We start from the raw sequence: 19,528 nt of genomic DNA on the forward strand, positions 1-19,528 counted from the left end.
TCTCGGCGGGTGGGGTTTGCAATTTTCGCGAGGGTGTAAAAATCTCCCAGGTGCCAAATTCCTGGCGGGTGGGGTTTGCAATTTCTGCCAGGGTGGAAAAATCTCCCGAGTGCCAAATTCCGAGCAGGAGGGAGGGGTTTTGTAGAAATTTCTGCCAGGGCAGAAAAATCTCCCGAGTGCCAAATTTCAGGCGAGTGGGGTTTTGTAAAATTTCCACGAGGGGGAAAAAAATCTCCCAAGTCCCAAATTTCGAGCTGGTGGGGTTTGCGATTTTTGGAAGGGCGGAAAAATCTTCCAAGTGCCGAATTCCCGGCGGGTGGGGTTTTGTGATTTTCGCGAGTGCGAAAAAATCTCTCGAGTGCCAAAGTTTCCTCGAGGGCGAAAAAGTCTTCCAAGTGCAATCTCCATGTGGGTCGGGTTCATAATCAGTGCAATTTCGGGCGGGTCGGGTTTGCAATTTTTGTGAGGGCGAAAAAATCTTCCAAGTCCAAATTCCGGGCGGGTGGGGTTTCGTAGTTTCCAAGTGCCAAATTCCGAGCGGGTGGGGTTTGTAAATTTCGCGAGGGCGAAAAAATCTTCCAAGTCCAAATTTCGAGTGGGTGGGGTTTGTAAATTTTTTTGAGGGCAGAAATATCTTCCGACTGCAAATTCCAGGCAGGTCCTCGGGTTTTGTAATTTTCGCGAGGGCAGACAATTCATGTACGTGATCCAAAATCGGTCAACTTATTTTTTTGGTTAACGCCCAAAGTTTTCAACTCAAATTGAGTTGGCTACCCCGACTCGAATTGCCTTCGAATTTTTCGCACAACCCATGTCACCGTGCTCGACTTGATTCTAAGTGCCCCGAGTCATGTACGTGGTCCAAAAGAGGTCAACTTTTTTTTTTTGGGGTTAATGCCCAAAGTTTTCAACTCGAACCGTGTCGGCAACCCCGACACGAATCGCCCCAACTACCCCAACCCCGACTCGAATCGCGTCGAGCCTTAACTGCCTCCAATTTTTTCGCAAGACTCATGTCACCGTGCTCGACATGATTCTAAGTGCGTCGAGTCATGTGCGTGATCCAAAGGCGGTCAACTTTTTTTTTGGGTTAACGCCCAAAGTTTTCAACCCAAATTGTGTCGGCAACCCTAACTCGTATCGCCTCGAGCCTTAACTGCCTCCAATTTTTTCGCAGGACTCATGTCACCGTGCTCGACTTGGTGCCCCGAGTCATGTACGTGATCCAAAAGCAGTTAACTTCTTCCTTCTTTGGTTAACACCCAAAGATTTCAACCCGAATTGTGTTAGCAACCCCAACTCAAATCGCCGCGAGCCTTAATCGCCTGCAATTTTTTCAAACCACTCATGTCACCGTGCTTGACTTGATTCTATGCGCCCCAAGTCATGTACGTGATCCAAAAGAGATTAACTCTTTTTTTGGCTAACAGCTAAAGTTTTCGAATCGACTCAGCTACCCCGACTCGAATTGCCTCGAGCCTTAACCGCCTCCATTTTTTTTTTTGCTTGACTCATGTAACCGCACTCGCCTTGATTCTGAGTGGCCCGAGTCACTTACGTGATCCAAAACCAGGTAACTTTTTTCTTTTTCTTTTTTATGTCAAGTCCCAAAGTTTTGAACTCGAATAGAGTCGGATACCCCGACTCGAGTCGTCTCCAATTTTTTCGCATGACTCATGTCACCGTGCTCGACTTGATTCTAAGGCCCCGAGCCGTGTACGTGATCCAAAAGCTGTTAACTTTTTCTTTTTGGTTAACGCCCAAAGTTTTCAACCCGACCCGCCTCGGCAACCTCGACTCGAAGCGCCTTGAGCCTTAATGGCCTCCAATGTTTTTGCATGACTCATGCCACCGTCGACTTTTCACTCGAATCATGTCACCCAAGGCACCTCGATACTACATGACCCGAGCCCTGTGCGCGATCCAAAACCGGGTAACATTTTTTTTTGAATTCCCAAAATTTCATTCTATTTCGCCTTATGGGGCCTATCATGATCTCTTTTTATAAAGAAAATTCTCAAATCGGATCGTTTCAGCTACCCTACCTCGAATCTGGCTAGCTAGGCGTAACGCCTCGAGTCGGCTCGACAATACGTGAACTGAAACCTGTGCATGATCCAAAAGCGGGTAACGTGTTTTTTTTGTTTTTGTAATGCCCAAAATTTAGCGCTTTTCGCTGTACAGGGCCTCCCATGAATTTTTTTTTCCCTCGTCGACCCACTCTGGCGACCCAGTCGGGTCGCTCGAGGCTAGGGTGACGGAGATGGGTTGACCCAGTCGGGTGACCCAAGTTGGGTCGACCCAGGCGTGCGATCTTGACTGGGGACAGCAAGTCGATTCTATAAGTTTACTTGCCAATTTTGCTAGCCAGGTCGTCTCACCAAGTCATCTGACCATGTGGTCTTTGCCAAATCAAGAATTGACTCTTTAAGTCCGCTCACAGCTTGTCAAGTCGGCTCACCAAGATGACTTACCATCTCGCCTCACCAGGTTGCCCCACCAGGTCACCTCTTCTTTAAGACCACTCACCATGTCGGCTCCCCAAGTCAGCTCACCGAGTCGACTATTTAGGTTGCCTCACCAAGTCGACTCCTTAAGTTCGCTCACCAAGTCAGCTCACCAAGTCGACTCACCTAGTCGTTTTACCATCTTGCCCTAGCAAGTGTGCTCGCCAAGTTGCCCCACCGAGTTGCTTCTCTAAGCCCACTCACCATGTCAGCTCACCAAGTCGGTTGTTAAAGTACGTTGCCAAGTCAACTCTTGAAGTTCGCTCACCAGGTCAGCTCGCCCAAGTCGCCTCTTTAAGTTCGCTCGCTAGGTTGGCCTGCCCAAGTCGCATCAGCGAGCTAACTCGCTGAGTCACCTCACGAAGTTGACTCTTTAAGTGCGCTCACCAAGTCGACTCACCATCTCGCCTCGATAAGTTGGCTTGCTGAGTTACCCCACCAAGTCGGCCGCTCACCATGTCAGCTCGTCAGGTCGGCTCACCAAGTTGACTAATCAAGTAGGCCCACCAAGTTGCCTCAAGGATAGCTCCTCACCATGAGTTGCCTCACCATGTTGACTCAATGAGTCGCCTCACCATGTTGACTCTTTGAGCCCGCTCGCCAGGTCGCCTCACCAAGTCGACTCGAGTACGTTGCCAAGTCGACTCTTTAAGTTCGCTTGCCAGGTTGACTCGCCAAGTCAGCTCACCATGTCATCTCAACGAACCAACTCGCCGAGTCGCCTCACCACGTTGGCTCTCTAATTCCACTCGCCAAGTCGCCCCACCAACTTGCCCCGTCAGGCCCACTCACCATGTTGGTTCGCTAGGTTGGCTCCCCGTGTCAGCTCGCCAAGCCGACAATTCAAGCACGCTCACCAAGTTTGCCCCTAGGTCATCTCCCCAGGTCGGCTCACAAGGTGGACTTGCAAAGTTTCCTTAATGAGTTGACTCTTCAAGTTTGCTCGCTAGGTTGACTCCCCAATTCGGCTCGCCAAGTCAGCTCACCAAGTTCGCTCGCCAGGTCGCCTCCCCAGTTCGGCTCACCATGTCATCTAAACGAACTAACTCACCGAGTCGCCTCACCAAGTTGGCTCTTTAATTCCACTCGCCAAGTTGCCCCACTAACTCGCCTTGTTAAGCCCACTCACCATGTCAGCTCGCCAAGCCAGCAATTCCAGCGCGCTCACCAAGCTGACTCTTGCAGTTTTCTCCCCAAGTGGGTTTCACCTTGCCAGGTCAACCCCACCAAGTCGCCTCAATGAGTTGACTCTCTAAGTCTGCTCACCAAGTTAGCTCAAGCATAAGTGTCGAGAAGTTATTGCAGATTTTCGGTGGAAAAATATGCTAAAAATCTTCAGGCTCACCGTTGGAGGCCTTAGAGTGCCCGAATGAGGTTCGAAAAATCAAGTCACCCTGCCAGGTCGGCCCACCAAGTCGACTCTTTAGGTTCGTTCATCAAGCCACCCCACCAAGTACTCTCACCAAGTCGACTCTTTAAGTTCGTTCATCAAATCACCCCGCTATGTCTGCCCACCAAGTACTCTCACCAAGTCGACTCTTTAGGTTCATTCATCAAGTCACCCTGCCAGGTCGGCCCACCAAGTGGACTCTTTAAGTTCGTTCATCAAGTCACCCGGCCAGGTCGGCCCACAAAGTCACCAAGTACTCTCACCAAGTCGACTCTCTAAGTTCGTTCATCAAGTCACCCCGCCAGGTCGGCCCACCAAGTCGTCTCTTTAAGTTTGTTCATCAAGTCACCCCACCAAGTACTCTAACCAAGTCGATTCTTCAAGTGCGTTCATCAAGTCACCCGACCAAGTACTCTCACCAAGTTGACTCTTTGACTCTATTCATCAAGTCACCCCACCAAGTACTCTCACCAGGTCAACTCTTTAGGTCCGTTCATCAAGTCACCCCACCAAGTCGACCCTTCAAGTGCGTTCATCAAGTCACCGCACCAAGTACTCTCACCAATTCGACTCTTTAAGTCTGTTCATCAAGTCACCCCACCAAGTACTCTCACCAAGTCAACTCTTTAGGACCGTTCATCAAGTCACCCCGCCAAGTCGACCCTTGAAGTTCGTTCATCAAGTCACCCCACCAAGTACTCTCACCAAGTCGACTCTTTAAGTCCGTTCACGAAGTCACCCAACCAGGTCGGCCCACCAAGTACTCTCACCAAGTCGACTCTCTAAGTGTGTTCATCAAGTCACCCCACCAAGTACTCTCACCAAGTCAACTCTTTAGGTCCGTTCATCAAGTCACCCCGCAAAGTCGACCCTTTAAGTTTGTTCATCAAGTCACCCCACCAAGTCGACTCTTTAAGTCCTTTCATCAAGTCACCCCACCAAGCCGACTCTTTAAGTTCGTTCATCAAGTCACCAGAACAAGTACTCTCACCAAGTCGACTCTATAAGTCCATTCATCAAGTCACCCCACCAGGTCGGCCCACCAAGTACTCCCACCAAGTCGACTCTTTAAGTCCGTTCATCAGTTCACCCCGCCAAGTACTCTCACCAAGTCAACTCTTTAGGTCCGTTCATCAAGTCACCCCGCCAAGTCGACCCTTTAAGTCCGTTCATCAAGTCGCCCCACCAAGTACTCTCACCAAGTTGACTCTTTAAGTCCTTTCATCAAGTCACCCCACCAAGACGACTCTTCAAGTCTGTTCATCAAGTCACCAGAACAAGTACTCTAACCAAGTTGACTCTTTAAGTCCGTTCATCAAGTCGGCCCACCAAGTACTCCCACCAAGTCGACTCTTTAAGTCCATTCATCAGTTCACCCCGCCAAGTACTCTCACCAAGTGGACTCTTTAAGTCTGCTCATCAAGTCGAGCCACCAAGTACTCTCACCAAGTCGACTCTTTGAGTCCGTTCATCAAGTCACCCCACCAAGTACTCTAACCAAGTCGATTCTTCGAGTGCGTTCATCAAGTCACCCCACCAAGTACTCTCACCAAGTCGACTCTTTAAGTCTGTTCATCAAGTCACCCCACCAAGCACTCTCACCAAGTCGACACTTTAGGTCCGTTCATAGAGTCACCCCACCAAGTCGACCCTTCAAGTGCGTTCATCAAGTCACCCCACCAAGTCGACTCTTTAAGTTCATTCATCAGGTCACCCCGCCAGGTCAGCCCACAAATTACTCTCACCAAGTCGACTCTTTAAGTTCGTTCATCAAGTCACCCCGCCAGGTCGGCCCACCAAGTGGACTCTTTAAGTTCGTTCATGAAGTCACTCTGCCAAGTCGGCCCACCAAGTCGACTCTTTAAGTTCGTTCATCAAGTCACCCGGCCAGGTCAGCCCACCAAGTACTCTCACCAAGTCAACTCTTTAAGTTTGTTCATCAAGTCACCCCGCCAGCTCGGCCCACCAAGTACTCTCACCAAGTCGACTCTTTAGGTTTGTTCATCAAGTCACCCCACCAAGTACTCTCACCAAGTCGACTCTTTAAGTTTGTTCATCAAGTTGCTCCGCCCGGTCGGCCCACCAAGTACTCTCACCAAGTCGACCCTTTAAGTTCGATCATCAAGTCACCCCGCTAGGTCGGCCCACCAAGTACTCTCACAAAGTCGACTCTTTAGGTTCGTTCATCGATTCACCACGCCAGCTCGACCCACCAAGTTCTCTCACCAAGTTGACTCTTTAAGTTCGTTCATCAAGTCACCCCGCCAGTTCGACCCACCAAGTACTCTCACAAAGTCGATTCTCTAAGTTCGTTCATCAAGTCACCCTGCCAGGTCAGCCCACCAAGTAGTCTCACCAAGTCACCCCGCTAGTTCGACCCACCAAGTCGACTCTTTAAGTTCGTTCATCAAGTCACCCGGCCAAGTTGGCCCACCAAGTCGACTCTTTAAGTTCGTTCATCAAGTCACGTGACCAAGTCAGCCCACCGAGTACTCTCACCAAGTCGACTCTTTAAGTTTGTTCATCAAGTCACCCCGCCAGGTCGGCACACCAAGTACTCTCACCAAGTCGACTCTTTAAGTTTGTTCATCAAGTCACCCTGCTAGGTCGGCCCACCAAGTCGACTCTTTAAGTTCGTTCATCAAGTCACCCTACTAGGTCGGCCCACCAAGTCGACTCTTTAGGTTCGTTCATCAAGTCACCCCACCAAGTACTCTCACTGAGTCGACTCTTTAAGTTCGTTCATCAAGTCACCCTGCCAGGTCGGCCCACCAAGTGGACTCTTTAAGTTCGTTCATGAAGTCACTCTGCTAAGTCGGCCCACCAAGTCGACTCTTTAAGTTCGTTCATCAAGTCACCCCGCCAGGTCAGCCCACCAAGTACTCTCACCAAGTCGACTCTTTAAGTTTGTTCATCAAGTCACGCCGCCAGGTCGGCCCACCAAGTACTCTCACCAAGTCGACTCTTTAGGTTTGTTCATTAAGTCACCCCACCAAGTTCTCTCACCAAGTCGACTCTTTAAGTTCGTTCATCAAGTCGCTCCGCCAAGTCGGCCCACCAAGTACTCTCACCAAGTCGACCCTTTAAGTTCGGTCATCAAGTCACCCCGCCAGGTCGGCCCACCAAGTACTCTCACAAAGTCGACTCTTTAGGTTCGTTCATCAATTCACCCCACCAGCTCGGCCCACCAAGTTCTCTCATCGAGTCAACTCTTTAAGTTCGTTCATCAAGTCACCCGGCCAGTTCGACCCACCAAGTACTCTCACAAAGTCGACTCTCTAAGTTCGTTCATCAAGTCACCCTGCCAGGTCAGCCCACCAAGTACTCTCACCAAGTCACCCCGCTAGTTCGACCCACCAAGTCGACTCTTCAAGTTCGTTCATCAAGTCACCCGGCCAAGTCGGCCCACCAAGTCGACTCTTTGAAGTTGAGGCCTCAACAATTCTTTGATTGCTAAGCTATTTTAAAAAGTGGAAACAATGGATAAACATCGTTGATCTAAGTTGGTGGTTGTTGAGGAGTTAAAATAGAGAAAAAAATGTGGAGGAAACATAATAGCAAGTGGTTGAACAAATGGAACATTAAAGTGTCTAAACACCAATATAGAAATATAGAAATGGTTATTGATGAAATTCAATACCACATGGACAAATTATATAGGTAGAAAAAAACCTTATTACTTCAAAGAATTTAATCACACATGAGAACACGGGGATAAATAATGTTTAGGATAAATGCAATTAAAGGAAATTCCAAGAGAAAGAGTATAAGAATGAAGGAATAAGGAGAGAAGAGGGAGAGAGAGAGGGAGACAATAGAGATGGAAAATATAAATATGTAAAGAAGAGAGAATGAGAGATATAAAGATTAAGATAGAGGTAGGGAGGGATAAATACACAGGGATAGAGAGAGATGGAGAGACACCAAGTTAGAGGCATAGTGAGAGATGGGCGAAGAAATATGGAGGTGTAGATATTTAATGGTATAGGAAGGGGGTGGTGGAGAGAGATAAATGGGTAGAGAGAGGGAGATGTGTCTAGATATAGAGAGGAGAGAGGAGGATAGAGGTAGATTGAGAGGTAAAGATAGAAAAAGGTCTAGGGAGATGCAAAGGGAGACATAGAAAGGGGGAGAGAAAAATATATATTGTGAAATAGATTGATAGAGAGATAAGGAGATATATAGCAGATGAGACAGAGAGATGAACAAAGGAAAAAATAATTGGCTTTACATATCTCTATGACACAGCCATTGTACAATAATGTGCGATAGCTATTATTAAAAATTTCATAGTTTCTTCACTACAAATGGCACTCTTTGGACAAATTATGAATCTTATTTAGGAATGCTCACATGTGAAACAAGTTGAACCCTCCCTACCATGGAACAAGGGATTTCTTTCCTACAAAAGTAAATGGAGCAATCAGACATGGGAATTTATTTGAAACATTCACACATTAAGATCATGTTCCATCCAAGCAAGATAGATTTGGCTCTACAAATCTTAGGGCATCGATGAGACAATGAAATACAACATAATCAGTGTAATATATCACAGAAAGAAATCACGTAGCTTCTATACCATGCTCACAACAAGGAATTTTACACAAAATAAAATCATAAAATAATTAATCTTTCATACAACAAACTAGCTTATATTCCACAAGTCATTGTCACTCTTCTCTACACTATCTTGAGGCTAGAAACATATGCCTCATTTTATATTTGCAAACAAACTATCTTAGGCCGAAGATGAATTTGACTTTATCTCCCTGTATTTAGGAGTATGAAAACTTAATCCTAAACTAGTCCAACCATACTACATAAATAGGTTGTAGTTTATCTATTTACTAATTACAACTCTTTGACCGTTACAAGCAATCTCACAAGGAACAAAGACTTGGTCATAGACTCTTGTCTCCCATTATTTTTATTGTAGACCTATTTCTTTTCCAAATCCTAAACTTTCTTTTGTCATTGTCCACTTTCCTTACTATCATAAACATGTTCAACGACTTTTATTTTGATGTAGATTTTTTTTCATTAACTCTTCCCTCTTCAACTCTTGTATTTGTCAATGTGATAGTGATGTCCACAATATTCCTGGTCTAGTGATGTCCATAATATTTGGTGATCTGCATTGCACTCTCTGTAAGTCCTTACAGCTTCGTGACCATACTTTACAGCTATAATTTCCTAAGAGTCATACCTAGACACAACTTATTATGACCTTCTCGCCCTTGGCTTCGACTTGGGGTGTGAAGCGACTGTACAATTTCCCTAACACGGGCCATTCCAGATCTGTGAGACCCCGCAGGGGACCTCTTTGCTAGCGAAACTCATCTCGTAACACTCAGCTTCATCATAGGGCCTTTGGTAGCCACATAGATCAATCATTGTTGGACTTTTTCCCTGTGAGGATGGATACCTAATCTTTTCTGTGATGTCTCCTGCTTTCTTCTTCATTTGTTGTGCTTGTTCTTTTGTGGACACCATTTGGTACTCTGTTTGTTTGCTTTCTTCTTGGTGTAAGCTTCCAGTCCCATAGACCCACGTTGTGGTCTTTTGTTGGACATTAATAAAATTCTCTTATCTTATCTTATCTATACTTTACTTTGTAATATTTCACTTACACCATTGATGTATTTCCTTTTGATAAATGGATTTTTATTCCTAACTATATTCTTCACTTGATCAATATGCCTCCTTTTAGGCAATTTCTTCATCAAGCTATATAACTCTTTAATCTCAACAACCAATATACTCTGTCATTCATCCATGCTTCTCACACTTCCATTACATATTTGCTTCAAATTTTAGAACTTGTATGGCCTCCATTGCCATTTCACTACTCAATTGCCATTTTTCATCACTAAATATTTTTAAAAAAATGGTTAAGGCACTTTTTCCTCTGTGATTGTTCTATGAAAGATTGACTTTTACATTCCAAACTCTCACTTTTACTTACATCTACACATGAAATTAATTTATTATAGTATACATTAAATCTCCATAAATTACTATCAATTAGAAGAATGTTTGCTTCCTTTTCTCCACAGTTGTCTACAAATATGTAGTTTATTATCATCCCATATGTATTTGTCTCTCTTTGAACATTTGATTCTTTTATAGTTTGCATATGACATTTTCTTCTTTCTTCTTCTTTTTCTTCATGTTTCCTACTTAGAATTGACTAGTAATTTCTCTAAAATCCTCAATTCACATTCAAATATATATTTCTAATGTTGTCATTCCCTACTCAACATGCTAGAATTCTCTTGTTTCTATCATCATCCTCTTGTGTTGAATGAAATGAAATTTCATTTTTAGGTTCTCTCGACATCTCCAACAATTTGAATTTCTTATCAAACATTGCATCTAAAGGTTGTTGTTTATCTCCTCGATCCTTCATTTGGTTGTCTTCACAACGTAATTTGCCTTTTCCTCTACAAACAAATTTTTGATTCTGTTCTTCTATTCTTATGAGAGTTTTCAATGACTAGCCATCATCTTTAATATCTGTAAAAGCTACATGCTTACTAAAAAATTATTAGTTTTTAAAACGTAAGGCTCTATGGTCTTGTCCGATATCTTTGTTGTTGAATCTCCATGCTAATATGAACTATCTAAATAATCGACAACAATTTCATGAAGTCTCTCATAAAAATTATCGTTATCCTCTCCAAGGAATGATCTGTTTTCTAGTTCACTATAGCAAACTTCTTTTCTATTTCTTTGAGTTATTCCTTCAAATGGACATTCAACATATGTCTCATTTTCTTCCTCAACTGTCTTGCAAACAATTTCTTAACAAGCCATATAACTCAATTCTTCATTATAACCGATATCTTTGGTCTCTCTCACTTTCTTGTAGTAGCATCTTCATTAAACTGAGTTGTTCCTTCATCTTGACAATTTCTCTATCCAATTCCTCTTGACTCACTCTTCTCATTTTTATGCCATTTACTTTGACATTCTCCTCCATGCTAATGTGGCTTACATATAAAATTTTGTCATGATCATCAATATTCATCTACACTCTTCCTATTTTCCTCATACACTATTGAGCTACACTAAGGCTCTACAATAGCAGGTTTTCTTCATCCTACTATAACTACCTCACCAAGCTTCTCTCTTCTAAACATGCCTTCTGGTAACACTAGTTCTTCCTCTTGGAACCTCTGAGATTCCTCTTCTTCTCTTCTAGGCTTCAACACTCTGCCTACTTTCAAGATATTCACTTGCTCTTTCTACAAACAACTCTACCCACAATAACAACTTGTAGAGTTCCCTCAACAACTTCTAGTCAATGATGACAGATAAATAATTAGAACCAAAGAGTGACCATAAAGAAATGATAGAATGCCCCAATTTGACCAGAGTTGACCACAAAGGATAAAGCATGAAAATTAGGTCAAATTGAGTAGAAAGCTGATTTTAGACATGAAAATATAAATTAGGGTAGATATGAATTGTAGAAATGATGAAGACATGGAGAAATAAAGATTCTCTAGCAAAGACTCAAAGATTAGACCTCAAGGTCAGCTAACTGCATAGAAGAAGGTAGAAATTTAAAATACAATTTTGACTATCAAGATGAACTCAAATTTTAATTTTGATCTAGAAAATGGATCTAGGATGTCAAAATTATATGAGGTCAAAAGGTTAGATAAATGTAATGATAGGATAGCAAACAAACGAAGCGAAAGATCAAGAAGATAAAAAGATGTGATAAAGAAAAAAAGTGAAGAAGGTATGAAATCAGTTAGCCAACATGTCCAAAAAAGATGAAGATAGAGGTCTCCCCACATGAATGAATGCAAGAATAAGCTAGGAAATGAAACTAAAACACAAATTAATATTTAGTGGTTTACCAAGAAGAAACACATAACATTTAGACTCTAATTTTATCATTGAACATTTATTAGGGACATCATAAGATCATACAACTATCACTAGTGTAACTATGATGATATGAATATGATCAATATTAGATAGAAATGTGGAAATCCAATCTAAGCATCAAAGATATGTAAGTCAAAATGGCTATGAGATTAGATTCCCTAGGTTTGATATAGCAAGATTACACTTGTATCAAGACATAAGTGCTAGGATAACCTCTGAGTGTGGTCTTGCGAAAAATAGTCAAGGATGATATATGTCAGTTAAAGTTTCAAATAGGACAAGCATGGATGCTTTAAACACTATAGACGAAAAAATAATACTCACAAGCATAAAGAAAGAAAACATGCCCCATGCCCCCAGACTTCTAGTCCATGACATCCTTGAAATACTATTAGGGGGGGAACACATAGCAAATAAATAGTCATAAACAACACACAAAGTAGATAAAGTTCATCATAGCTCAGTCATTTTAAATGTTTAAGTGTGTGTGTGTGTGTAAGTCACTTGGCCATTTCTTCAAGACTTGATTCTAATAGTGAGAAATATGGCAAGACATATGAGATTGTAGGTAAACTATATGAAAAGTATTGAGAAACACTTGATATTAAGTTGGGGGTTGTGTTGAGAAACATTGTTTTGTGAGTTGTCAAAAGAACCTTAATGCACAAGGATACCTCAATAGGCTAAGCAACTGTGCCCCCAAGACAAGGACAAAAAATAATCCCAAGCTAGGAAATGTGTTGCAGAGTGATTGATTGAGACTGATAGACATAGGTGCAAGGGTCTCAAGTAGCGCCTATTTCTAGGTTTTCACCACTTGGCAGATTTTTTCAAGACTTTTTAAAATTTTTTTGTATCTTTGAATTTTCAATTTTTTTGGTGATACATCAAAGCGCCTATTACTAGGTTCTCACCAAGATGATCATTTTTTAAGGACTTTTTTATTTTTAGGTTTTATTCAGCATCATATATAATTTTTAAAGGATTTTTTAGAATGATTTAGAGATCACTAGTTCTCAAGCAAGATCGCATCATTTTCTCCCAATGTCTAGCAAGGTATAGGACATGATGGAGCAACGAGATGGTAGATAAGTAGAGATGGATTAAAAAGGAGTATGAAGCAAGTGAAAGTGATCCTCAAGGAATTTAATGGAAGAAATGAGCAAGATAACATGTAGGACAAGTAATAGAAGCCACTAAGAGAGATATCATATGAGATAAGAAGTGGAAGACAATAAGAGAGATAACATAAAAGTGTGTAATCCTAGAGAGTAGACATGTCAAGAGGCCTAAGAACCATGTTCTCCTTTGTGTGATCAAGACCAATGAGTCGACTAGGTAGGATAGCGAAGGGATAGATCAATAAGAATGAAGCTAGATATGAAGGCTATGAGTGAAAAATAAAGCATAATAGGGAAGCACATGGATAAGATAGCCAATATGCAAGGATAAGTCAACATTTTCAAGATCAAAGAGGAAGAGGGAATGGATGGATGATGAAAGAATTATGTATGACACCTGTTTACCAAGTTTTCATCATGGGACTTAACGAAGGTGCCACAAGAAGTGGTTTTCACCATAGGACATATTTATTTCTCTTTACTTTTGCTACCAAGGTGCCACAAGAAGTAGTTTTCACCAAGGCACATCTTCAATTTCTTTTTCTTTTTTCTTTTCAGATTTTTAGAAAGAGCTCAAGCTTTGTCAATTTAGATAGTGCTCCTATAGGAAGGATACGTCATGATAAGCCAATACCATAAATAAGTATGCTTAAAGATGCTGATAGGGTGAAGGAAGAGAGATGGTAGTGGGATAAGTATATGGAGGATAAGCATTCATTTCTTGAAAGAAGTGAATGAGCATGGATATCAACTAAGTGTAATCTTTAGAGGATTTCATGAGGGTAGGTGAAATATTGCGCAAGATCAACATTGACACACACCTTGAAGAGTGTTGGAGTGATGGAGGAATCATGGAGAAAATAGTTTGAGGTTTAGACGTATGAGGTAGTAGAGTAATGTTGGAGGAAGATGGAGTGGAAGGCTTTGAAATAGTTTTAGGAAGATGTTTGGAAGAAGATGAAGTGGAAGCCTTTAGAAGCTTGAATGTCAACTTTGATTTGTTTTTAATATTCAAGTGTTTCAAAAGAGACTTGGGAATCCATATGGCTTTATATTTTCCTTTGGACACTTTAGAAAACATTTCTTCAATAATGGGTTTAGGAACCTATATTTTATTTGATTTCACTTTTTGAATATAGACCTTTGTGGTTTCTTGAATATTTTTTCTTTCTTTGCATTCATATGTTGATTAGATAGAACATAGTGATTTTCATTTGTAAATGGATTCATGTGTTTATTCTTAAGTTTATCATCCAAATTGCTTCCAAAAGAATTGGGATTTGTGGATGAATAATGCTGATATGACTAGTTTAGATGGATAGATGGGTGGAAATTCATCAAGGATGAGTGTCTTTGTTGATCTTGAGGTATGATGGGAGGGCTAGGAGTGGAAACTATAGGAGATGAAGGAATATAAGGTCCAAATATGGATGGAAGGTTTGTAGTCTTTAGCTTAGATGGATAAGGACCATAGATAGAATTAGGAGGTGTGAATAGATAGTGGGTAGGGATATCAACGTTTTTAGAGTAAGAAATATGACCAAGGCCATCAATAGAATCATGAGTAGCTTTAATAGGAGCAATGCCTTTGATAGGAGCATTTGAAGCTTGAGCACAATTTTAAAGTGGATATGGAGAAGTAGAACATGAGGGGACACTTTGATATTGACAAGTAGCTTTGGATAGCATAGGAAGAGAACTTTTCTCATAATTTTTATATGATCAAGGGAAATAGTGGAAGTGGTGTCTTCATCTTATTTAGGAGGTGGCTAAGATATAGGATATGGAGGAGAAAAATCTTGAAAGAGATGAAAGTGTACTTGATCTTGATCTTTCTTGACATTTATAAATTTTTCTTTTTGAGATTCCTCTTGACATGGAGCCACTTCTAAGGACTAGGGAGAATGAAGAGTGAATGGAGTAGTGCTTGGAGTAGGCATAGTAGTACATGAAGGTTGAGGATCTTTTGGCTTAGTAGCATGGAAAAGGTTTATAGCCAAGTGAATGTTAGCTTGAGTTTCTTTTAGAGGTAGCCCTTGAGGGTATTCATATTCCATATGGAAAGCACTAGGTTCTTTGTTTTTTTGGAGTCACGTTGGAAAGATTTGAAGTGTTGGGAGATGAATGAAAGTGTTGGAAGAAGCAGAGGTATCAAGGAAACCACTACTAGACATAGGTTCATTAATATGATCTTTCTTAAGAGAAGTATCCTCACCACATGAGTCATTAGAGGTATTAACAATACCATCATCATTAAGATCTTTGATTTCATGTTTCAACTCTATGCAATCTGAAGTACCATGCTCATTATGTTGATGATAAGCACAATAGATATCCAAGAATGAGTTTCCATATGAACTAGACTTAGGAAACATGATGAGCTTGGTGCCAAGAAGTGTTTGCAAAATGACATCATAAGAATCTCCCAAGGGAGTAAAAATACTCTCAAAAGTATGTATAGAGTCATTTTGTTATTTCTCAAGAAAATAAAAAGCTTTCATATCTTCATCATATTGGTCAAAGGTAGGCTTGTCATAAAATTTTGGCGTATGCTCCAAGGATGTATCATTTTCTAGCTCTCTAAATAGGCCTCTAGATCTAGTAGGCAAAGAAAATTGATGTCTTGAAGTAGAGCATATAGACCTAGAAGAAGAGGATGACCTTAAAGAGGGTGACTTGTGTACATATAGAGAACTAGAAAGAAAATCATCTAATGATGTTGTTTGTTTCTCGACCATTTTCTCAAATCTAGCATATGTTTTTATCATGCACTTAGTGAGACTAGTGTAAGTAGCTTCAGGGGTCTCTTCAAGTTTATTGTATTGAGTGCGTAGGGTTTGTAATTCCCTAAAGAGCTCAAGCATCTCAAGATTATCTATAATTGATTGAAATTTGATAGCACAAGATTTAGATCCCATAGGGCAGATGAAAAGCCAGGCATGAAAGAGATTAGAAGATAACTTGATGTTTAAATTCTAGGAGGTAGAGTGTTGACTTGTCAAATAGAGGGTAGCAATGAGAAAATGACTTGTCAAAAACGTGTCCAAGAAACTTACGACATGAATGGCTCAATTCAATAGCTAGGCAAGAAGCCCAAATAGAAAAGTGGATAGAGCAAGCAAGAAAAAGTGAAAAAATTTCCCAACCCAAGAGTGTAGTCTAGAAATCAAGGTAACCATTTCAGAAAAAAGATAACTAGCAAGTGGACATAGACCATGAAGATAGAAAGACCAAGAGCACTAAGACCAAAGAGCCACTTTAAGCATGTTAAAAAACTAGAGACATAGCAAATCAAAGTCAAATTATGAAACTCCCCTTAGTAAGAAACATAAGCAAATGTTTGCACTCAATGTTTTGACTTGGTTGACAAAGTTTGAAAATAGTTGATAGCATAGCAAGTTTGATTTTCAAAAGTAATTTCTTTGCAAGAAATATAGTGACACATGGAGTAGTCTTCAAACAATCAAATAAGGGACAAAGAAACCTTGCATGATGCCAGCATATGTGAGGTCTCAAAAGAAATCCCTAGAACTATCATCATGTGTATGTTCAAAAGATTTCCATAGGTCTAGCATATTTGAAGACACATCAAAAACATTCTACCTAAAGGACATAGTTCATTACTCAACAACTTGGCCCACGCTAAGTGCTCCTTCACCTCACACCAAGTGGTTTCCCACAAGAGATACTAGCTTTTTCGTGGAAATGCCATAAGCATAACCAAGGGAACACAAATGGTGAGTGTAAAATCTTGAGGTGATTTGGGTAATCCACTAAGATCGATCCTTGCACCAAGAAGTTGAGTAGAAAAATAAGAAAGCTACTAACCTAGGGTGTTTAGAAAGGACTTCCATTCATAGCACTCCTCTTTCTCTTGATACAGGACACCTCACCTTGCAGTGAGTAACTGGTCTCGTGACCACAAGAGTACCTTAAGCATTCCTCCCAAGTAATCTCCTCATAGTTGCAATCCCACAAGCAATCACACTAGGTAAGACAAGTGCTACATCTACCGAGGTTTTGTGTCCTTGATAGCCTTGAGATTATATTGGGTCAGAATAGCCAGGTTCTCTTGTCCCCACTTGGGTTGTTCCTCTTGATTTCTCAAGAGCAGGCCTACTAAAGAATTCTAACTACCATAAATTGGATCCACTTTCAAGAGTCAAGATTTGTGATTCACTGTATATGTGAAAAGAATACTTCCTATCTTGATCGTTTCCCCCAAACACACCAAGAAGTTTTAATTACCCCCTTTCTTTTTAAAGTCCAAAGGCGAGTTAAGATTTTTGATTCACCACAAGGGTGAAAAGCATAATCTCCTATCACCAAAGAATACCAATCACAAGTTTAATGTGCCTAGGAAATGAAAGCAACTAGTAGAATGCCACACATGGAATAAAATAAATACAAGCAAGTTTGGTTTTTATGCTTTGGGCAGCTCTACAAACAAGTGTTAGTAGCCCTTGCATATTTGAAGCTTTGACATGCATTTTTTTTTTTTTTTTTTGTTTTGGCAATTAAGTGTGCAAACCCTACAAAACAACAAAGTTAGGGCAGAAAAAAAAAGTAAGCCCTACAACATAAAATAGTTAATTTCCAAAGAAAAATCCAAGTTATCTTCCAACCAAGTGTATGCAAAGAAAGTGGAAGTTAATCACAAAGTGATCTTCTTTTACTCTTTGCTTTTGACCTAGTTATCAAGATTTGATTTCTTTGCTATTATTTTTGTTCCAAAAACAAAAATAAAAAGAAGAGACCTCTACTAAAAACTAGAGAGCTTTCCAAAAATGCAAAAATTTTAGCAATATCTCTTCATTTGTGCCCTAGGGACCCATTTTGTCAAAATAGATTAGATCTATTAAATTGTGCTATTGGTCCTTGATATGACCTCTAAGTTCAAAACATAAAGAACTAACCCCCTATAGGAATTCAAAACCTTTCCAAAAGTGTAAATATTTTTAAAAAAGTTACTGATTTGTGATCAGAAATGAATTTTTATGAAAAACAAAGAAAAAATATAATGAACATAAATTAAATAAAAAAGATCTGAAAATTGAACTAAGACGTGTCAAAATTGTCTGCAATTTGCAAAACAAATTTTAGAATTAAACTCCAAGTGGTTTAGGAGATATGATAAAATATTTGAAAACCTAGGGTTGTAGCCTTCAAACCAATTTGCACAAGGGTTAGCCTTAAAACCAAAGTGAGAAACCTACAAAACCACTTGATTAGATCTAATATGCTACTATAAAAAAATAGAACTGATAATCTAACCAAAACGCAAGCAATAAGATAGAGCTAGAAACTTGGTTCTAGCCCAAAGTGGGTGAAAAAAATGTACACTATCTTTGTGTCACTCTCTAAACCCTTCTATCCAAGAGATTCCATGGGTTAGGAATGCTTGGATGTTGACTTAGAGCTCCCTATCCATAGAGTGCAAGAGAGTATGATTGAAATATGAAGGCTCTTAGCTGAGCCTTAGAGACACTCTTCTTGCTAGTAAACTATACAATGAGATGTTCCAAAGACGAGATGCAAGAATGGAAATGTCCACAAGGAGTTCCTCAAGGATGCAATGCAAATGCAGATCAAACTATATGAATATGCAAAGTGCAACTATGTTAAACAAGATGAGAGTATTACAAGATCCAAGCTAATTACGATGTGATTTAAGCTATTGCAAAGAAACTAAACTACTATGCAATATGATTCTAAGCTAGTATGTGATGGATGATAAGCTAGTATGTGACTATTTTTAGGTGATTACATAAATATAAACCCATACATACATACATATATATACATAAATATACATACATACATACATACATACATACATACATACGTATGTATGTATATACACACATGTGTGCGTGTCTATATATATATATATATAAAATTGCCACAATTACTAGTTTTGGAAAGGCATTCCTTTCCTTACATATTTAAAAACTTAATCATAATAAAACTTGTATCCTTCCATTAAAGGATTTTGGTAGACCTCTAATTTAGATTTGCCTTTGTTTATAGGCGAGATATTTGGGATGTCATACCTCCCTTCTATATTTATAATTTTATTACATTAACCCTTTGAATATTTCCCTTGACTTATGATGACTTAGGAAATGATCTTTAATTCTGTTGGTGGAGTTTGTAAGGTTTTTCACCATGTTTTAGTTGCTTCTCTCTACTCTGATGTTGATTGTTATCCTTGCATACTTACACTTGGCTAAGATATTTTTTAGTACTAAAGTTCCAACAAGGTGAAGAAATAGTACTGACTTTTTTGGAGAAAACAAATATCCTTTTACCCTTTAAGACAATATTTTAAACTATTCATTTTATCAATACCTTTCTAATACATGTCTGCTTAAATTTGATGAGTAACAAGCTAATTTTTTAGATTTGAGATTTACTAGGAGAATACATCAATAAGTGGGTCTAAATGATAAAATTTAGTTATAAATTATAATAAGCTAGATCATGATAGATAAGTTAGGTAAGTGTTCTAATTTTATTGAACAATTGAGCCTCATAGTTTCTTTAGCTAATCTCAACATCTCTATTATGGAAAATTCATATATAAATAAGAAAGAGAGATAAAT

Source organism: Cupressus sempervirens, chromosome 5, assembly GCF_028749045.1.
Source record: "Cupressus sempervirens isolate cs-2001-9-10 chromosome 5, ASM2874904v1, whole genome shotgun sequence".
In the NCBI taxonomy this organism is placed as follows: Eukaryota; Viridiplantae; Streptophyta; class Pinopsida; order Cupressales; family Cupressaceae; genus Cupressus; species Cupressus sempervirens.